General features: G+C 34.7%; 1 long non-coding RNA gene across 1 annotated transcript in view; it reads right to left on the bottom strand.

The window, feature by feature from the left end:
* LOC122450886 overlaps window positions 1-18,284 on the bottom strand; it is a 33,567-nt gene that overhangs the window by 13,623 nt on the left and 1,660 nt on the right. Inside the window, exons 2-3 of the long non-coding RNA XR_006272263.1 lie at window positions 14,573-14,650; window positions 14,125-14,229 (exon numbers count right to left, since the gene is read on the bottom strand). This is a non-coding gene — a long non-coding RNA (uncharacterized LOC122450886). The remainder of the gene's footprint in view (window positions 1-14,124; window positions 14,230-14,572; window positions 14,651-18,284) is intronic.

The raw sequence follows: 18,284 nt of genomic DNA, 5'->3' as shown, positions 1-18,284 counted from the left end.
CTGTACTTTGGAGAACTTTCTTCCCAACCCATAGTATATTAAATGACTATACATGGCTATGAAATTACTGTGGAATCCATTTTTCCAAACAGCTCCCTATTTGGGGATATGTAATTATTTTTTTAATTTTTAAAAGTTTTTGTTACTTTTAAAAAGCCACTCTAATGATTATTCCTAAATATATCTTTTACATACTTTTAGAATTGGGGAATACTGGTTGTAAATTTATTTAAAAATGACTTATTTTTAATCTAGGATATGTTGTTATTAATAATTTAATTATATTATCATTTTGAGATAGAAATAATCATTAATATATGGACAACTGATATGATTCTATAACTAATCATATTATAATCAAAGAGTACATTACTGTATCTAACTACTGTCTTAACTGACAATTTTAGAGTCTTTTACCCTCCTAAATAGTTTCAATTTTTTGGTGATACATCTTGAGAGTTACACTTTAATATCTGACTGATTTATAGTCATATAATTAGTATGCTATATTAGTAAAACAAAATTTAGAACTAATGATTACAATATTTTGACTCAAGGATTTGATAATGTTACTTATCCTCTAATTTAAAGTTGAGCTTGCAATTTTTAAAAATTAAAATATTTTTAATACCTCATATTTTCCTTTGTTTTGGTTAGCAATAAAAAATGTTTGAATAAGCAGGAAACATTTCCACAGATTTTAGAAAATTATGTGCAGTTATACATTTTGTCATCAAGCACTTTAACCAAATAGGAAATTTTCATTTTCTCAAAGTTAGAGTTTTCTTACAAAAAAGCTTTTGGGAAGAAATTTGATAGCTTAACTGAGTTATTTTAAAAACACAAGTGGAAATATGTAATCATAGGTATATCACTGATGTTTTATGTTTTTTTTAATCCTGCAAATTTACTGAATTTGTTTAGCTTCTAACACAATTTTGTGGAATCTTCAGGATATTCTCTATACAACATCATCTGTTTACTTCTTCCTTTTCAATTTGGATGCCTTTTACTTCCTTTTCTTGACCATATGCTCTGGCTAGGATATCCAATGTCAAGTTATATAAAAAATAGTAAAACTATTACATAGTGTCCTTGGTACTTGGAGAAAAAAGTAAAGATGAAACAAAATTATAAGTATTACATTTAACCTTCATAACAGCAAAAATATTATTTTTGTTTGACTTCAGTGTAAGACAATACTGAAATGAATGTAAAATAGACAATTACACAGATCTTCGTAGTAAAAGCTTTGCCAATGCTATGCCTAATTCATACTCTATATATTTTTAGAGAATATTTGCATAGTTTTTCTATGCAAATTTTAGAACAATTTGCAGGTATGAGTCATGTCCAAACATTTCAATACATGTAAGCAAGAAAGTAAGTGCTTTCTTGACTACACCAAAGCCTTTGGCTGTGTGGATCACAACAAAATGTGGAAAATTCTTAACGAAATGGGAATACCAGCCCACCTTACCTGCCTGCTGAGAAATTTGTATGCAGTTCAAGAAGCAACCGTTAGAACTGGACATGGAACAACAGACCAGTTCCAAATTGGGAAAGGAGTATGTCAAGGCTGTATATTGTCACTCTGCTTATTTAACTTATATGCACAGTACATCATGCACAATGCCGGGTTAGTTGAAGCACAAGCCGGAATCAACATTGCCAAGAAAAATATCAACAATCTCAGATACGCAGATGACACCACACTTATGGCAAAAAGCAAAAAGAACTAAAGAGCATCTTGATGAGAGTGAAAGAGGAGAGTGAAAAAATTGGCTTAAAACTCAACATTCAGAAAACTAAGATCATGGCATCTGGTCCCATCACTTCATGGCAAATAGATGCGGAAACAATGGAAACAGTGAGAGATTTTATTTCGGGGGACTCCAAAATCACTGCAGGTGGTGACTGCAGCCATGAAATTAAAAGACGCTTGCTCCTTGGAAGAAAAACTATGACCAACCTAGACAGCATATTAAAAAGCAGAGATATTACTTTGCCAACAAAGGTCCATCTAGTTCAAGCTATGGTTTTTCCAGTAGTCATATATGGATGTGAGAGTTGGACTATAAGGAAATCTGAGCATCGAAGAATTGATGCTTTTGAACTGTGGTGTTGGAGAAGACTCTTGAGAGTCCCTTGAACTGCAAGGAGATCCAACCAGTCCAGTCTAAAGGAAATCATCCCTGAATATTCACTGGAAGGACTGATGCTGAAGTTGAAACTCCAATACTTTGGCCACCTGATGTGAAGAATTGACTCATTGGAAAAGACCCTGATGCTGGGAAAGATTGAAGGCAGGAGGAGAAGGGGACGACAGAGGATGAGATGGTTGGATGACATCACCAACTCAATGGACATGAGTTTGAGCAGGCTCCAGGAGTTGGTGATGGCTAGGGAAGCCTGGTGTGCTGCAGTCCATGGGGTTGCAAAGAGTCAGACATGAATAAGTGACTGAACTAAACTGCAGTAAATGCTAGCCTCTCAGTCATGTCCAACTCTCTGTGATCCCCATAGACTGTAGCCTGCTAGTCTCCTCTGTCCATGGGATTCTCCAGGCAAGAACACCAGAGTGGGTTATCATTCCCTTTTCCAGGGAATCATCCCAACCCACGATTCGAAACCAGGTTTCTGCATTGCAGGCAGATTTCTACTGCCTGAGCCACCAGGGAAGCCCTTCAGTACATATAACTGAGCTAATTTGGATACATTTTTACTTGATTTTCTAGTTTCCTACTATATCCCATTAGATGAAATCACTTTTGATGTAAACTTCAGTCTCCATGACGCATAGCACTATAATTAAATGTGTAACATCATCATGACATTTTAATAATGAAGTGGTCACAGGATTAAAAATCTCTACTGAGAGGCTTGATTCTTTAACAACAAATTATGGAAGAAGTGGTTGAATGTATTTAGTTTGACATGACTTTAAAGGTGGTAAAACTTGAAATATTCTTACAGAAAATCATCTATCTAATTTTGATATATTTTAGTTTCCAACTTAAAAAATTTTGTTCTGAAAATATACCTTCAAAATATATAAACATCTATCTCCTAAACAGTTTTGATTGTTGAGAAATGAAAGGTAGTATATTTAAAAGAAGACAGTGTCAGTATTAGAGAAATAGAACTATTAGGGATGGTGTAGAATAAAAGATTTACTAAAGAGCTTGGACTTGATGCAACTGTGGTGGCAGATAGTCTTGATGTGCCATTTCACCTCCATCTATTCTTGGAGTCTAAAGGCACAGAACAGGTGTTAAGGCTCAAAAAATGAACAAGAAGTAGAGAAGAGCAACGACAAATGAAACTCCTATCTGCATCTCGTGGGAGCCCAACTGGACTCTTCTCATTCCCAAGTCTACAATCTCAATGTCATGGATGACTCGTAGAAGAAGCTATCATTCTACCAAAGAATCAAACTTGTACTTGGCTTGGAGCTGAGATGTTAACAGCAGAATTCCAGCAGGAGCTGGAGATCTGAGTTGGGCTTCTGACCATGCCAAAAAAGTTTGTGAGCAAATCTGCAGAAACTTTGATGAGCTGCATAAAAGCCAGACCTTTTCAACCTGTATAGAGGGTGGCAGAGGGTGAGATGGTTTGATAACATCATCAGTTCAGTTCATATGAACTTGAGCAAACTCCCAGAGATAGTGGAGGAGAGGGAAGCTTGGCATGCTGCAACCCATGGAGTCGCAAAGAGTCAAACGTGACTAGGTGACTGAAGAAGAATGAACAGAGTTATTGGGTTTTTTTCACCTTCCAAGTCTCACACAGATAACCCTTGTGTCCAAATCTAAGCAAAACATTAAAGAAAAAAATTCTGGGAAATGTAGTTCAGTTTAGACATCAACACATCCAAAAGCCACCATAGCCCATCCCTTGTCAGCTAGGCACCAACAGACCTCTTGTAACCACACTTAACTTCCAAATAAAGATGATAGCAATGCCATACTTCTGCCTAATATTACACATCTACCCTGTATACCACCATAAGCATGCTAACTAACTTTCTCATAAAGGGTACAATGTCCTTTTTTCCATTTTTCAGTAATACTCATTCTTCTGGCTGAGTCATTCTCTCTGATATCTTATAACTAAAATATTGAACAGATTAATTACCTGGTATTTTCAACTTTGATGTTAGATGCTAGAAGAATGAGAGATGGAAAATGAAAATAGTTGTTTAAACTATATATTCATAAAAATTAGAAATACCCATAACTCTTGCAGTCCTCATTTCTGCAAGTAGTAACATGATTGTAGCTGATATGTATCTCACTTCTTCTATTCCATTCCATGTCTCCTTTGCCTTCAACTGGTTGAAGGTCTTTGCTTACAAGAGAAACTCAAATTTTAACACCCTCTGAACTGATTTACTGAATTGATACAGTCCTACCTGAAATGGGCTGTAGTTCTCCACTGACTCAATTCACAGGATATAGGATAGCTAAGAGGCATCCCAGGGAATCTTCTGAGTTCTACGCATAACCCTCTTTTCATTCACATTGTATGGTTAGTAACCCAATAACCTCCTGAAATTCAAGATCAACCACCACAACTAGCGCAGACTCATTTTGCCTGACAATATATGATCATCTGTAGCCCAAAAGAGCCAACTGCATGTTTTTTAAGTCACTCAATCATGTCTGACTCTTTGCAATCCTATGGACTGTAGCCCTCCAGACTCCTCTGTCCAAGGGATTCTCCAGGCAAGAATACTGGAGTGGGTTGCCATGCCCTCCTGCAGGGGATCTTCCCAACCCAGGGATCGAACCCATGTCTCTTATCTTCCTGCACTGGCAGGTGAGCTCCTTACCACTAGGAACACCTGGGAAGCCCAAAACCCAAGAGGCAGTCTCAACTTTCAGTTTAAAATAATCCACAGCGTGTTTGGTAGTGAATGTCGAAAACTAAGACTACTAGATCAGCAGTGTCCAAACTTTGGGGGATAAAAAGCAAGATTTCGTTACGGAATAAATAGGGGTAATATTGAGGAAGCTACACCCATTAATGGTCCTTGACTACTGAACCCATGAATGCTAGCTTAGGAAAAAGCCAGAATATACATATTACAAGCTAGAGGAAATTGCCCCAATCCAAACTATGGCACTGGAAGATTTGATTTCTTTATACAAATTGCAGAGAGCTTCCCTGGTGGCTCAGTGGGAAAGAACATGTCTGCCAATGCAGGGGACACAGGTTCAATCCCTGGATCAGGAAGATCCCCTGGAGAAGAAAATGGCAACCTGCTCCAATATTCTTGCCTGGGAAATCCCATGGACAGAGGAGCCTGATGGGATATAGTCCATGGGGTCACAAAAGAGTCAGACACTGAGCTACTAAACAACAACAACATAAAAGTTGCAGGAGAAATAGTCAGGAAGCATTATTCTTACCTTGATTGTGTATTTTGAAATGCACACTCTTCCTCCAGATTTGCTTGACTAATGCACTATTGCATTTCAACTCTGCAATTTCTATCTTGTCACTATTCCACTGAAGTATCAATCTTTATTTTCTAAGTGATGTTGATTATTGAGAAATAAGAGGTAGTATACTGGAATAGAAGAAATAGAGGTGTGGAGGTAGATAACCTAGGTAACTTTTTGGCCTTATCATGAACAAGGAATGATCTTCAGGGATTTAGTTAATGTCTGGGACTTTAACCCCTCTCATCTTTAAATGGGTATAATAACAACCTCACAGTGTTTCATGAGACTTAGATAAAGTATATATAAATCAGATAAAATAGGCACATAATAAGCATTAATATTCTAATTATACTTTTAATAGAGAAATATATACTTTTCCATAAATTAACCAGATTAAATATTATAAGGAAATAGAAATTACCATAAATCAAATAATTTTATTCAAAATACATCTGAGAAGTTTCTTTTTTGCTATTTGTCTTGCATAACAAATACTGAAACAGTATATTTACATTTGTTTTTACATATCTCAGTTAATTATTGGAAGAATCCAATTGTACTTATTTAAGTATTCAAATAAATATTTTTAAAGATTAATCTTTTATTAAATGCATACCATATGTTTACATATTATATAAATTTATTCAATTTCTCTATAATATTTTTATTTGTAAATCTGACAGAAATTTCTTTTTCCATTGTTGTGTTTGGCAGTTTATTTTCCATCAGAGTTTAGTCTGAATCTATACTGTTAGTCAAATCCCTAGGCAATCTTTTAACTAAAATCAATGAATTTATAGAAAGGTGAATTAAATATATGTTATGTATTATAAATATATATTTATATATATTTAGTTAAATATATATTTAATATTTAATATCTAGCCAATCTTTGATTCATCTGGCTGCATAAATGTGCCCAGAGCATGATTTTTTTTAAGATACAGTGAAGTAAATATACGCGCATTTGGTCAATATTGACAAAGTGTGTTTTGAATCTTTCATTCTTTTTTATTTTAATTCTGAAGTATCTCAAATCACTCATAAAAACATAGTCAACGGTATCTATTCTCATTTAGCATGTGTGTTCTCTAATCTTATTTATATTCCAATATCTAGTTAAACCATGGCATCATAAATTCCTAAAATAAATTTCCCTCTTTATATTAAGTGTTCAAATTACTTCCCTCTTTATTCTAAGTGTTCATATTCTGAGAAGACACCTGTTTGCTCTAATCTAGGTTAATATTTATAAGAATAAGGTTTGAAATCATCAACCCTTTCAATAGTTCTTTAGAAACTTAATGCAAAAAAACAATAATTGTATAGAAACATTCTGAGCTGTTAGTTGTAAATTGATGGAAGATAAAAGAAGTTATGATGGCAATTATGTAAATGAATGTAGAAAATTAGCTTGCCACTGTACTTATTTCAGGAATAATTTTAAAAGCTAGAGGCGAACAAAGGAATTAGAGATGAGCCAGTTCAACACCACAACACTGTCATTGACATAAATGGCTTCCATTCATTTGAACATCACAGACAATACTAATCTTTATTTTTTTAAATTGTTGCTGATTTATGTATTTGTCTTCAGTATTGTATGCTTGTTGAGCTAAAATGTAAATGTCTCAAGAATTGCTGGGTTGAAACACAAAACATTTGAAAAGGTTAAACCTTTCATATATGATGGAAAAGTAACCCACCCACTTAAGAATAGTTTAAAAAACAAAGATTTCTGTAAATGAAACAAAAAGTTGACAATAAATAGAATCTACTTTTCCTACTAAATTTTGCTATAAGCTATAATTTTTCCAATCTATCATTGTCCATTTTGAGGAAGTCAGTTTTCATTTATTTAATGTCATGCATTCACATCTCAAGAATTCTCAAAATAAACTACACATGACATGCACAAGAAATGTAAGTGATATACAGTTGAGTGTGATGTGCAAGAGACACATGGGTGAAAATGTGAAATCTTTTCAGACAATAAATCTATGGAAAGTAAGTGTAACTTTCTCTCCATCCTTCTATCAATAGCTTCATCACCAATAATATATATTTGTCTAAGCTTAATATTAATGGTAATCCACTATGGATTTTGGACTCTATGAGAAATGAAAAGGCAATTCTTATTCCTTCCAAAGCCTTACAATCTAGGGAAAGTAAATAAAGGAAAAATTAACAGAGTAGGTTAGCTAAATACTCCAGAGAGTAAGAAATAAGAGTAATAATCAATGGAAGACCAAAGGAATGAACCTACAGAGATGGTGGTTTGTGAAAGATAATGCTAGTAAATGCTTAATAAGTATTAGCTATGTGCTATGCCTCCCTAACTACTTTATAAACATATTCTAATTTAATCTCACAATAGTATTATGGAATTGTTTCCCCAACTAAACAGATGGAGAAAATGGAGCTAAAATCAAGTTGTTCAGGGTTACACCATTAACAAGGGGCCACAACTTGGATTTTTCCTACTTTGAAACTTAATCTGAATAAAAAGTAGGATAAGCAAGACATTGAAGCTAAGGAGAGGGGAAAAAAGACAATTGTAAGGAAGCATATGTGCTAGTGGTAAAGAACCCATCTGCCAAAGCGGGTTAGATGTTAAGAGACACTGGTTTGATCCCTGGGTTGGGAAGATCCCCTGGAGGAGGGCATGGCAACCCCCTCTGGTATTCTTGCCTGAAAAATCCTATGGACAGAGGAGCCTGGGGAGCTGCAGTCCATTGAGTCACACCGAGTTGGACACGATGCATACAAGGAAGCATACATGTCACATTCAAAACCCTAACACAGGAAACACTAGGGGACATATTTCTAATTTATTTCTAATGCCACATTCTGATTATAAATGAACAAAGATGAGTTTGTTTATTGTTATAAGTTTGTATATAAAAAATAATAAAGTTTTATCTTTGGTTTCTAGAAACTGAGATTCTCTAGCAAGAATATTAATTTATAATAAGAAAAATAATACAATTTATATTAATTCTAATAAGATAGAATTATAAATTAATATTCAACTTTAATTATATTAAATTAATTATAAATTAATTTCAACTTTTCAATATAAAATCACTGAACTGGACAGAGGAGCCTGGAGAGCTGCAGTCCCATGAGTCACAAAGAGCAGCTAAGCATGCACTACTAAGATATAGCAGAGAGTGGCCAAAAACAAACAAATATAAATAAGAAGAAGTAATGTAGGCTTTGGTTTCTTCTGTTAAGATTTGTACTTTATGTGGCAGATCAATTGTTTTAAAACTTCTGTTTAAAACAGCAGAGGCATTTTATGGTAGATACTATTAGTTATTCACAATCTTCTAGTATTATTTATTCACAATCTTTCCTACCCTCCATGCCCTTCCTACGATTTCACTGTAGGTTTAAGACGCTTCTTTGCTATCTGACAATGCAGGCCACTGTCATTCAAGCACGTAGGGTATCAGCAAACCTTTAAAGACATCTGCATTGTTTAATTTGGAAACCTGCATGCTACATGATGGATGGTGCATGTGTTTTCAATCATGTCTGACTCTTTGCAACCCTATGGACTGTGCTCACCAGGCTCCTCTGTTCATGGGATTTTCCAGGCAAGAACACTGAAGTGGGTTACCATTTTCTTCTCCAGGGGATCTTCCAGACCCAGGGATCAAACTGGGGTCTCCTGCAACTCCTTCCTTGGCAGGTGGATTCTTTTACTACTGAACCACGTGGGAAGCCCCTTAGTTCCCTGACCAGGAATCAAACTCATGCCTCCTGAATTGGGAGTGCAGAGTTTTAACCATAGGAGCACCAGGGAAGTCCCATGGCTACAAAGAGCCACTTATGCCAGAGAGAAAGACATGTGGAAGAAATTTGGAATCCCTTCAGCAGAATCACTTCAACCAATCCAAGGGCCTACAATCAAGAAAAGTAACTGTTTGTTACTATAAGATACTGACATTTGGAAGACGTTCTTCACACAACATTATTATGGTGGTCATTGACTAATCCTTTCTCTTCAAATATAATCACAGTTGGACTTAATAAAATACACAAAGCAGGACTGCTATCATTGGTTGATTGGTTGTGAGAGACTCAAGGCACCACTTGAGTTAGTTTCTGGTTTTTTTACCTATTCCTGATGTTCTCAGTTTGAAAAAAACAAAACAAAACAAAAAAAACTTCAGTAGTTAGCTGGGAATATAAAATGCTTTTAAGGGGAGGAGTAATATGGTTAGATTCCTGTGTGTGCATATGTGTGGATGTTTTAAGGACAGTCTAGTAGCAGAAGGATGAGTAAAACAGGATGAGACCAAAGGGAGAGAGAGAGAGCGTTGTTGAAATAGAAGAGAGATGTTGAGGGTCTGGACCAAGTAGGGGGAGAAAGAGAAAGAAATGGATTTAAGACACTTATCCAGGTAACTAGAAAAGTGTCTGAGGAGTGGTCTCTCCCCAACCTCTCCCACAACCCCAGGATTAATTAATACATTTAAGACAACAAAGATCCAGCATTTTTACCCCACCACGTGTACATTTAAGATCATCTGACAGAACAGTGTAATGACTAATTCTAACATGTATCACATAGTGGTGGACGAGCACAGATAAACCCATGGCACATGAGGAACATTTGAAAAAATGATGAAACGGGATCAGCAGGTAATGTTAATAAATTATACATCACGTGTTCTCTTTTTTCTTATTTAAATTTCAATAAAAGAACACAGAGGTTGAGGATGACGGCAATTATCATAAAATCGTGACTTCTCTAAGTAAGGATAAGGCACGATAAAACATCAGCCTGATAGACTGAAATGAGAAACTACACAGAATTTTTTAAAGTAAGGAAATTACCATTTCAATAATCAGGATAATAAAAAAGAACATGAGGTCTGGCATTAAATAAAACAGTAGATAAGATAACATACAGTTTCATAGACCTTTTGGTTTACCGGACTCTAATAACCATAGTATGAAGCAATCAGGCTCCTCACACAGGCTGATCTTTCAGGAACTGTGTGTGAGTCAAGTGAGAATCCTGAGCAGTGGCCACCATATGGAAACAATGACAGGTCAAAGAGGAATTGGAGACAAGTGCTCCTGCTCAGGAAGATCTCAGTGGAGGCCAAAGGGTGTAATCGTCTGGTTCCCTAATTTATCGTCTCATAACAGCACTCTTAGATCTTGATGCCGAATCAGAGCACTAAGCATCACTTCAAGAAAGTAAGTGCTTAGCCGTGGATCACAGGGCAGGTCTGCTTTAATCCTCAGGGTCTGCAGACTGGTGAATTGGAAGCTTGAAGTTTCCACATTGAAGGAAACAACTTTGATATAAGCCTTGGGGCTGAAATATCAAGAAAGGACTTCTAAGAATCAATTGATGATAAAAGCTCTATTCTGTTTTAAGTTACTTTTGTGTATGTGAAAAGAATGGTACCAATTATTCTGTTTGCTAAGCTGGTTGGTTGTTCCCGGTGGCAGGATGCCCATACTTCATAGTAAAGGGATGCTGACCCACAGAGACTTGTCAAATTAAAGCTTTAACGTAAGGAAAAAAAATATCAAGAACCTTAGAACCTTCAGAAAATATTTCCACATAAGTAATATCACATGGAATAGAAAGTATAAATGTTCAACTGCTTCAGTAAATGTGTAAATAATGAGCTTAAAGTGTCTCTCATACTAAATAAAATAAACTAATGCAAACAGCTGTGAGCAATGAGAATATCCAAAATAAAGCTTTACTAAAATAGGAGGTCATGAGTAAAGTTGAGATTAGGTAAAGGTTTGCAGTTATTGGAAATTTAGAATGTAAGACAGCCTCAGTGGAGAAAGGATGTCAAGAAATGAAACAGCCATAGTATAGAAATGATCAGTTATGAACAGGTAACTCACAGAAAAAAAAATATATAGACTTTAAACATATGAGTAGATATTCAATTTTGTCTAGATTATTGGAATTAAAATTAGAACTATAATGAGCAAAGAGAGCTACCATTTTTTACTTACAAGATTGTCAAAAGCCAAGAGACTTACTACAGTCTGTTCTGGCAAGTCATATTTTCATACATTGCTTATGATAATAAAAATAAGTTTCTATTAAAAATTAAATAAAAATGATAAAACTAAGGGAGACCAATGGTGATGATATGTCGTGAACTAAGAATGATTAACTCAGCAGTATACCTAAAGTTTAAAAAATAACTGGAAACAAGATCAAGAAGTGATTGCTAAATTCAGTTATGAAATAAGATTTAGCATTAAAATTCCCAAATATAAAGATATTTTTCGTTGCTTATATATCTTTAGCACAATATACAATGTATTGCATAAGTTATTTACTCATCTAACCAAACATTTTTTAAATTTTACCCCTCATTCTGAGGACTGTATTTGGATGTTGTGAATATAAAAATAAACCAATATATCTTATTTTCAAGCAGCTCATAATCTACTGAAAGGCAGAAACTGAGCACAGTTTCACTACATAATGTTAAGTAGTGGAAATGATATACATACTGATAGGAAAAAAATTGGGTCAGATAACTTTTCAATTAAAATAGACCTGATAATTCTAAGTATTCTGGCTTACTTTTTATGCATAATTTCTTCCTTTACTGTCCAAGAAAAATATTTCATGCCTTTTGTCACTCCTAAATCCTCCAGTACTTCCTTCCCTATTCTTACTCTGAACTGATAACTAGATTTCCTTCAATGAGAAATCAATGGCTGAAAACCATTATATCCACCCTTCTATTTGTGTCTGTGCCTGTACATATTTCATTCTTTCATTCTGCCATGGAACATTTGCCCATGCTCCTAACTTCTTGATCCTCTTCTCTTTTCTCATAGCATTTACTTCTTGATCATCTTACATTTTCTCTTGACTTTAATACAATCTATATGCTAACAATTTCCTGACTTATGCTTCCAGGTCAAAATTTCCACTAAACATTTCAGTGAACATACAGACCTGTATAAAACCTTTCCAATTTTGTATCCAATAGAATCTTATACACCGAGAAACTAAAAGTGAATTTCCAAAATAGTCTTCCCTAAAAACAAGTTTTATCTCCTATTACTTTCTCACATAAATCTACATTAGATTTTCAAAGGACACAATCATTTCATATTTCCAAGCAAGATCCCAGTAATTTGTGATCCCCTAATTCACAAATTCTGCAATAGCGTACTTTTTCTCTTCTAAAATTCAGGAAAATGTGGCTAAGACTTTAAGTAAGCCAGTCAGAACTTCAGTGAAATTCACTGAACATATACAAATGTATGGAAAACACAACAGCACTTCTTTGAATATAGCTGCACAATTACTCTCCTAACACTAAGGTACTTGTACAGGTATGTGATCCAAATCTGTGATGCATTACTACACCTATTTATGAGCTTTCTATTATTCACAAATAATGACAATGTTAAATCCTTATATGCCCACAAGTTCCAAGAGTATTAATTATATTATGCATATAAATTTAACAAGGATTATCAACTATAATGTTACTCATGTATGTCTTGTAGGTGTAATTAAATTTTTAACCTATCTCTGACTACTCTAATCCACAGAAATATCTGTTTCTCTGAACTTTCAGAACAAGTAACACTTAAACCACATATATACAAGAATTAGCAAGGACCTCAGAAAGAGTGCTGAGTCCAAGTTTCATTACTAGCTCCATTTTCAGATAAAGACCTAAATTTAGAAGAGATAAAAACCAATTACCAAAGTCAGATCACATTCTTTACATGTAGTTTATTTTCATATTTTGACCAACCCCATTACAATAACTGTCAATAGTAATTAATTAAGCTAATAATAATACCTAAAAGTAGACTACCAGCCTCTAGTGAAATGTTTTCATGTATAGATGCAGAAAACATAAGAATAATCCAATAAATTTTTATTGATTAGGGGGTTATAAAAGCTTCATAGTAGAGGGCAACATAGTGAGGTACAATAACCATCACAAATCAGTGTGTAAAAGATCAAAATTTTAAGGATAAATTTTTGTCTGAATGTATTTTCATATACTTTAGTCCTACTTACCACAAGAAATTGAGAGTGAACATTCATGTTATAATTTTTCCACTTTCAAAAAATCTCTCAAATTAGGTTTCTAGAGAAAATTATAAAAACTCTATTTGACTAAGAACTTTCTTCACTGAGATTGCTCCACAAAAATATAGCTTAACCATATGATTGCTAACTACTAATGCCCAAAATGTAATTAAAGCTAGATAATTCTTGAAATGAATGTGAGAGATCATTTATAAAATACTTTAATATCACAAGATTAACAAGTTGAATCAATCTGCATATTTATTTCATTTCAAAAACCAAATTAAAAGCAACAATGAGAAAAAACTACTCAAATCAACCTAGGCATTGGTGTCAAAGAAAAATACTACTCAGGATAAAATTTTAAATATAAACTCACCATGCATAAAAACATACTATAGGAAAGAGATGCAAACAGACACTTATTTTCTCAACAATCACAGGCTAGAGAAGAACTAATTGAAAACCAATAAATTAAGTACAGTGCAGCCAGCGGTCTCTAGCTAACTCAGCCTATCCATCAATAGGTCATTTTCAGTTAATTAAGTGAAGGCATAATCAGCTTAATTTATGTAGTTCACAGAAGTTAATGATATCATAGTACAGTACCTGACGTTTGGCCTGTCCATATAACTTGTTTTACACATGCAGTTCTTTCTGCTTTCCTCAGATAGGGCACCTTATTTCCGTAGCTTGCCTTCAATGCTTGTCTTCCTGCAGAAAATGGGAACATTAACAATTTAAAAAAAGAAAAAGAAGATAAGCGATCACTAAAGAAAAAGTTATTTTAAAATGGCCTGCTGTTTCAATGAATTATTTTACATTACACAAATTGCAGCAATGAGATTTTCTAGAATAAAAGCAAATATTAAAATCAGGTTGGCATAAATGTATATGATACGCAGATATAGAATACTAAAAAGATGAACCAGCAAAGAATCTGTAAAAATATCCTGCATTATATATATATATGTATATACATATATGAACTTAAAAGATACAAAAATTATTTGATATATTTATAATCTGTGTTGCATTTCAACACTAGATTTTATACCTGCTAGGGAACCACCTTCTTTCTCAGAAAGAGAGTTTCTTTCCACTGTCTCTGTAGCTCATCTTCTCTTTTCTGAAGCTGCAAGTTTATACACAAAGACAAACCACAATGTCAACCAATTGGACCTCACTTAAGGAACCTAGGAGATCGATTTGTAAAGCAAAGAATGAACAGGACCCTATTTCTGAAGTACGTTGCTCAAACTGTTCTTTCATTAAAAGATGCTCTTTCTTATTGATTTTGGCTTAAGTAATGAGAAAGCTTATCCAAAAATCTTTAGCATTTGGGCTCAAGTTAAGGAAATCAATACAGTCATTTCCCATTTGAACTGCATATGTGAGTTTTATGTACAAGAGACAAGACAAAGCCAAATTCAGATAAATCAATAGCATTGTCGATAGAACATGAAACTGACAAACGGTGTTTTTCAGCAATTAAAGTGAGCTGTAAACATACAAAGACTAATCAATTTCAATGTTGTGCCACTAACAGTTTTTAATTGGCAAAAAATTTATGCATGAATGTGACTCCCTAAGAATGAAGAGTAGAGAACTTACCTCACTTCAAGTGGGACAATTTTATCAGTTTTTATAAACACAGAAAACTCTACATCTGCCAAATAAATTAAAACTTTAATTAGGCAGACTATCTGAGTATCACATAATCTATATAAGCCAGGGAAATTTTCTACAAACCTAGTAATGATACACATACTAATTGCATTCTTTCTTTTGCAATATACTATTTCAAACATTGCTTTAAATTTTCAAAAGTTCTAACATATACTGTATCTGTCATTTGAATAAAATTAAAATTGTAGCTGTTTTCAGTACTAAGTCATGTCTGACTCTTTAAGACCTCATGGATTGTAGTTCTTCAGGCTTCTCTGTTCTCCACTATCTCCCGGAGTTTGTTCAAATTTAAATACCTTGCATCTAAATTTAAATAATATTATTCTTAAATTTGAGAAATTAAAGCCTAAGTTAAAGCTCTACATTTCTTCCATGTTACATTCTTCAAAAAGACACAAAAAGCCTTTAAAAATTATTTTTGGTAATGCATAGAGGATAGTAACATTTATTCAAATGACTCAAAAAGTGTTTTGTGTCGATGATAACCTGCAATAAAATATTGAGCCATTATGGTTTGCCATTACCCTGAAGTATTCAGGAAAATTGCACTGACGATAGCCAAATATAATTCATAATACATTAAGATAGGCATATCATTAAAATGCAGATAAAACCATTGTTTTTAATAAAAAATGATATAACAAAAGTAAAAGGTTAATTGAAAAGCAAAATAAACTACCGAATTTAGTAAGGCACATTACCTAGATTAACAGAAATCAATGAAATCATTAAAACAATTAATAACTTAGAGCTCCATTCAGACTAAGATAAACTCTGTGGCTATTAGAATGCGGATATAAGGCTACAGAGACATATCTTTTCTGACTGGGTAATTTCCTCTCCTCTGTAACAGTTCAGTAATATATGCAACTGGCATTATACGGTCACCCATTTCTTCTTGCCAGACAGATCTTTCATGCTTTTCACTTGTCTATGCTAAGTGAATCATAAGAACCACAGTCTTTACAGAAGAGAACATATTTCCCCCCAGTGTTCAGAATATAAAATGGGCCATTAAAGCATCAATAATATTAATCAAAACCTCATAATTGTTCAGTCTATTCCCTGGTTAGAGAATGTACAGAGTCCTACCCATCCCCCAGTCAGACTCAAGGATGTATGTATAGCAAAGACAGGCACAGATGTCTTCTCAATGTCTATGAGGGTATACCTAAATCCATCACGTACTTTTCTGAAGATCATATTCTGGGAAGAAACTGAAAATAAGCACTCATAACTTCATGAGTTACATGAACAGAAAAAAATTATAAATACTCTTTCAGCTCAGCGCACCACCCCCTAAGAAAAGTGAAATTTTAGAAGCAGAACAGAAAAGTAAGGTAATGTTATGAAACAGAAAGACAGGCTCTAATTTTAAATCTATCCCCAAGCTTCAGCCTTTATCTAAAAGACGCTTGTATCATCTTAGTCCTACAAAACAAAAACAGAGATGATTTTTTTATCATTTATTTTTATTTGTTGGAGGCTAATTACTTTACAATATTGTAGTGGTTTTTGCCATACATTGACATGAATCAGCCATGGATTTACATGTATTCCCCATCCCGATCCCCCCTCCCATCTCCTTCCCCATCCCATCCCTCTGGATCATCCCAGTGCTCCAGCCCCGAGCATTTGTTTCATGCATCCAACCTGGACTGGCGATCTGTTTCACACTTGATAATATACATGTTTTGATGCTGTTCTCTCAGATCATCCCACCCTCGCCATCTCCCATAGAATCCAAAAGTCTGTTCTATACATCTGTGTCTCTTTTTCTGTCTTGCATATAGGGTTATTGTTACCATCTTTTTAAATTCCATATATATGCATTAGTATACTGTATTGGTCTTTACCTTTCTGGCTTACTTCACTCTGTATAATGGGCTCCAGTTTCATCCATCTTACTAGAACCAATTCAAATGAATTCTTTTTAATAGCTAAGTAATATTCCATAGTGTATATGTACCATAGCTTCCTTATCCATTCATCTGCTGATGGGTATCTAGGTTGCTTCCATGTCCTGGCTATTATAAACAGTGCTGCAATGAACATTGGGGTGCACGTGTCTCTTTCAGATCTGGTTTCTTCAGTGTGTATACCCAGAAGTGGGATTGCTGGGTCATATGGCAGTTCTATTTCCAGTTTTAAGGAATCTCCACACTGTTCTCCATAGTGGCTGTACTAGTTTGCATTCCCACCAGCAGTGTAAGAGGGTTCCCTTTTCTCCACATCCTCTCCAGCATTTATTGTTTGTAGACTTTTGGATAGCAGCCATCCTGACTGGCGTGTAATGGTACCTCGTTGTGGTTTTGATTTGCATTTCTCTGATAATGAGTGATGTTGAGCATCTTTTCATGTGTTTGTTAGCCATCTGTATGTCTTCTTTGGAGAAATGTCTGTTTAGTTCTTTGGCCCATTTTTTTTTTTCTTTTTTTTTTTTTTTTTTTTTTTTTTTTTTTAATTTTTTATTAGTTGGAGGCTAATTACTTCACAACATTTCAGTGGGTTTTGTCATACATTGATATGAATCAGCCATAGATTTACACTTATTCCCCATCCCGATCCCCCTCCCATCTCCCTCTCCACCCGATTCCTCTGGGTCTTCCCAGTGCACCAGGCCCGAGCACTTGTCTCATGCATCCCACCTGGGCTGGTGATCTGTTTCACCATAGATAGTATACATGCTGTTCTTTTGAAACATCCCACCCTCACCTTCTCCCACAGAGTTCAAAAGTCTGTTCTGTATTTCTGTGTCTCTTTTTCTGTTTTGCATATAGGGTTATCGTTACCATCTTTCTAAATTCCATATATATGTGTTAGTATGCTGTAATGTTCTTTATCTTTCTGGCTTACTTCACTCTGTATAAGGGGCTCCAGTTTCATCCATCTCATTAGGACTGGTCATGAATTCTTTTTAACAGCTGAGTAATATTCCATGGTGTATATGTACCCCAGCTTCCTTATCCATTCATCTGCTGATGGGCATCTAGGTTGCTTCCATGTCCTGGCTATTATAAACAGTGCTGCGATGAACATTGGGGTGCACGTGTCTCTTTCAGATCTGGTTTCCTCAGTGT

The sequence above is a fragment of the Cervus canadensis genome, chromosome 12 (genome assembly GCF_019320065.1).
Source record: "Cervus canadensis isolate Bull #8, Minnesota chromosome 12, ASM1932006v1, whole genome shotgun sequence".
NCBI lineage: Eukaryota > Metazoa > Chordata > Mammalia > Artiodactyla > Cervidae > Cervus > Cervus canadensis.
This window is presented reverse-complemented; position numbering and strand designations above follow the sequence as displayed.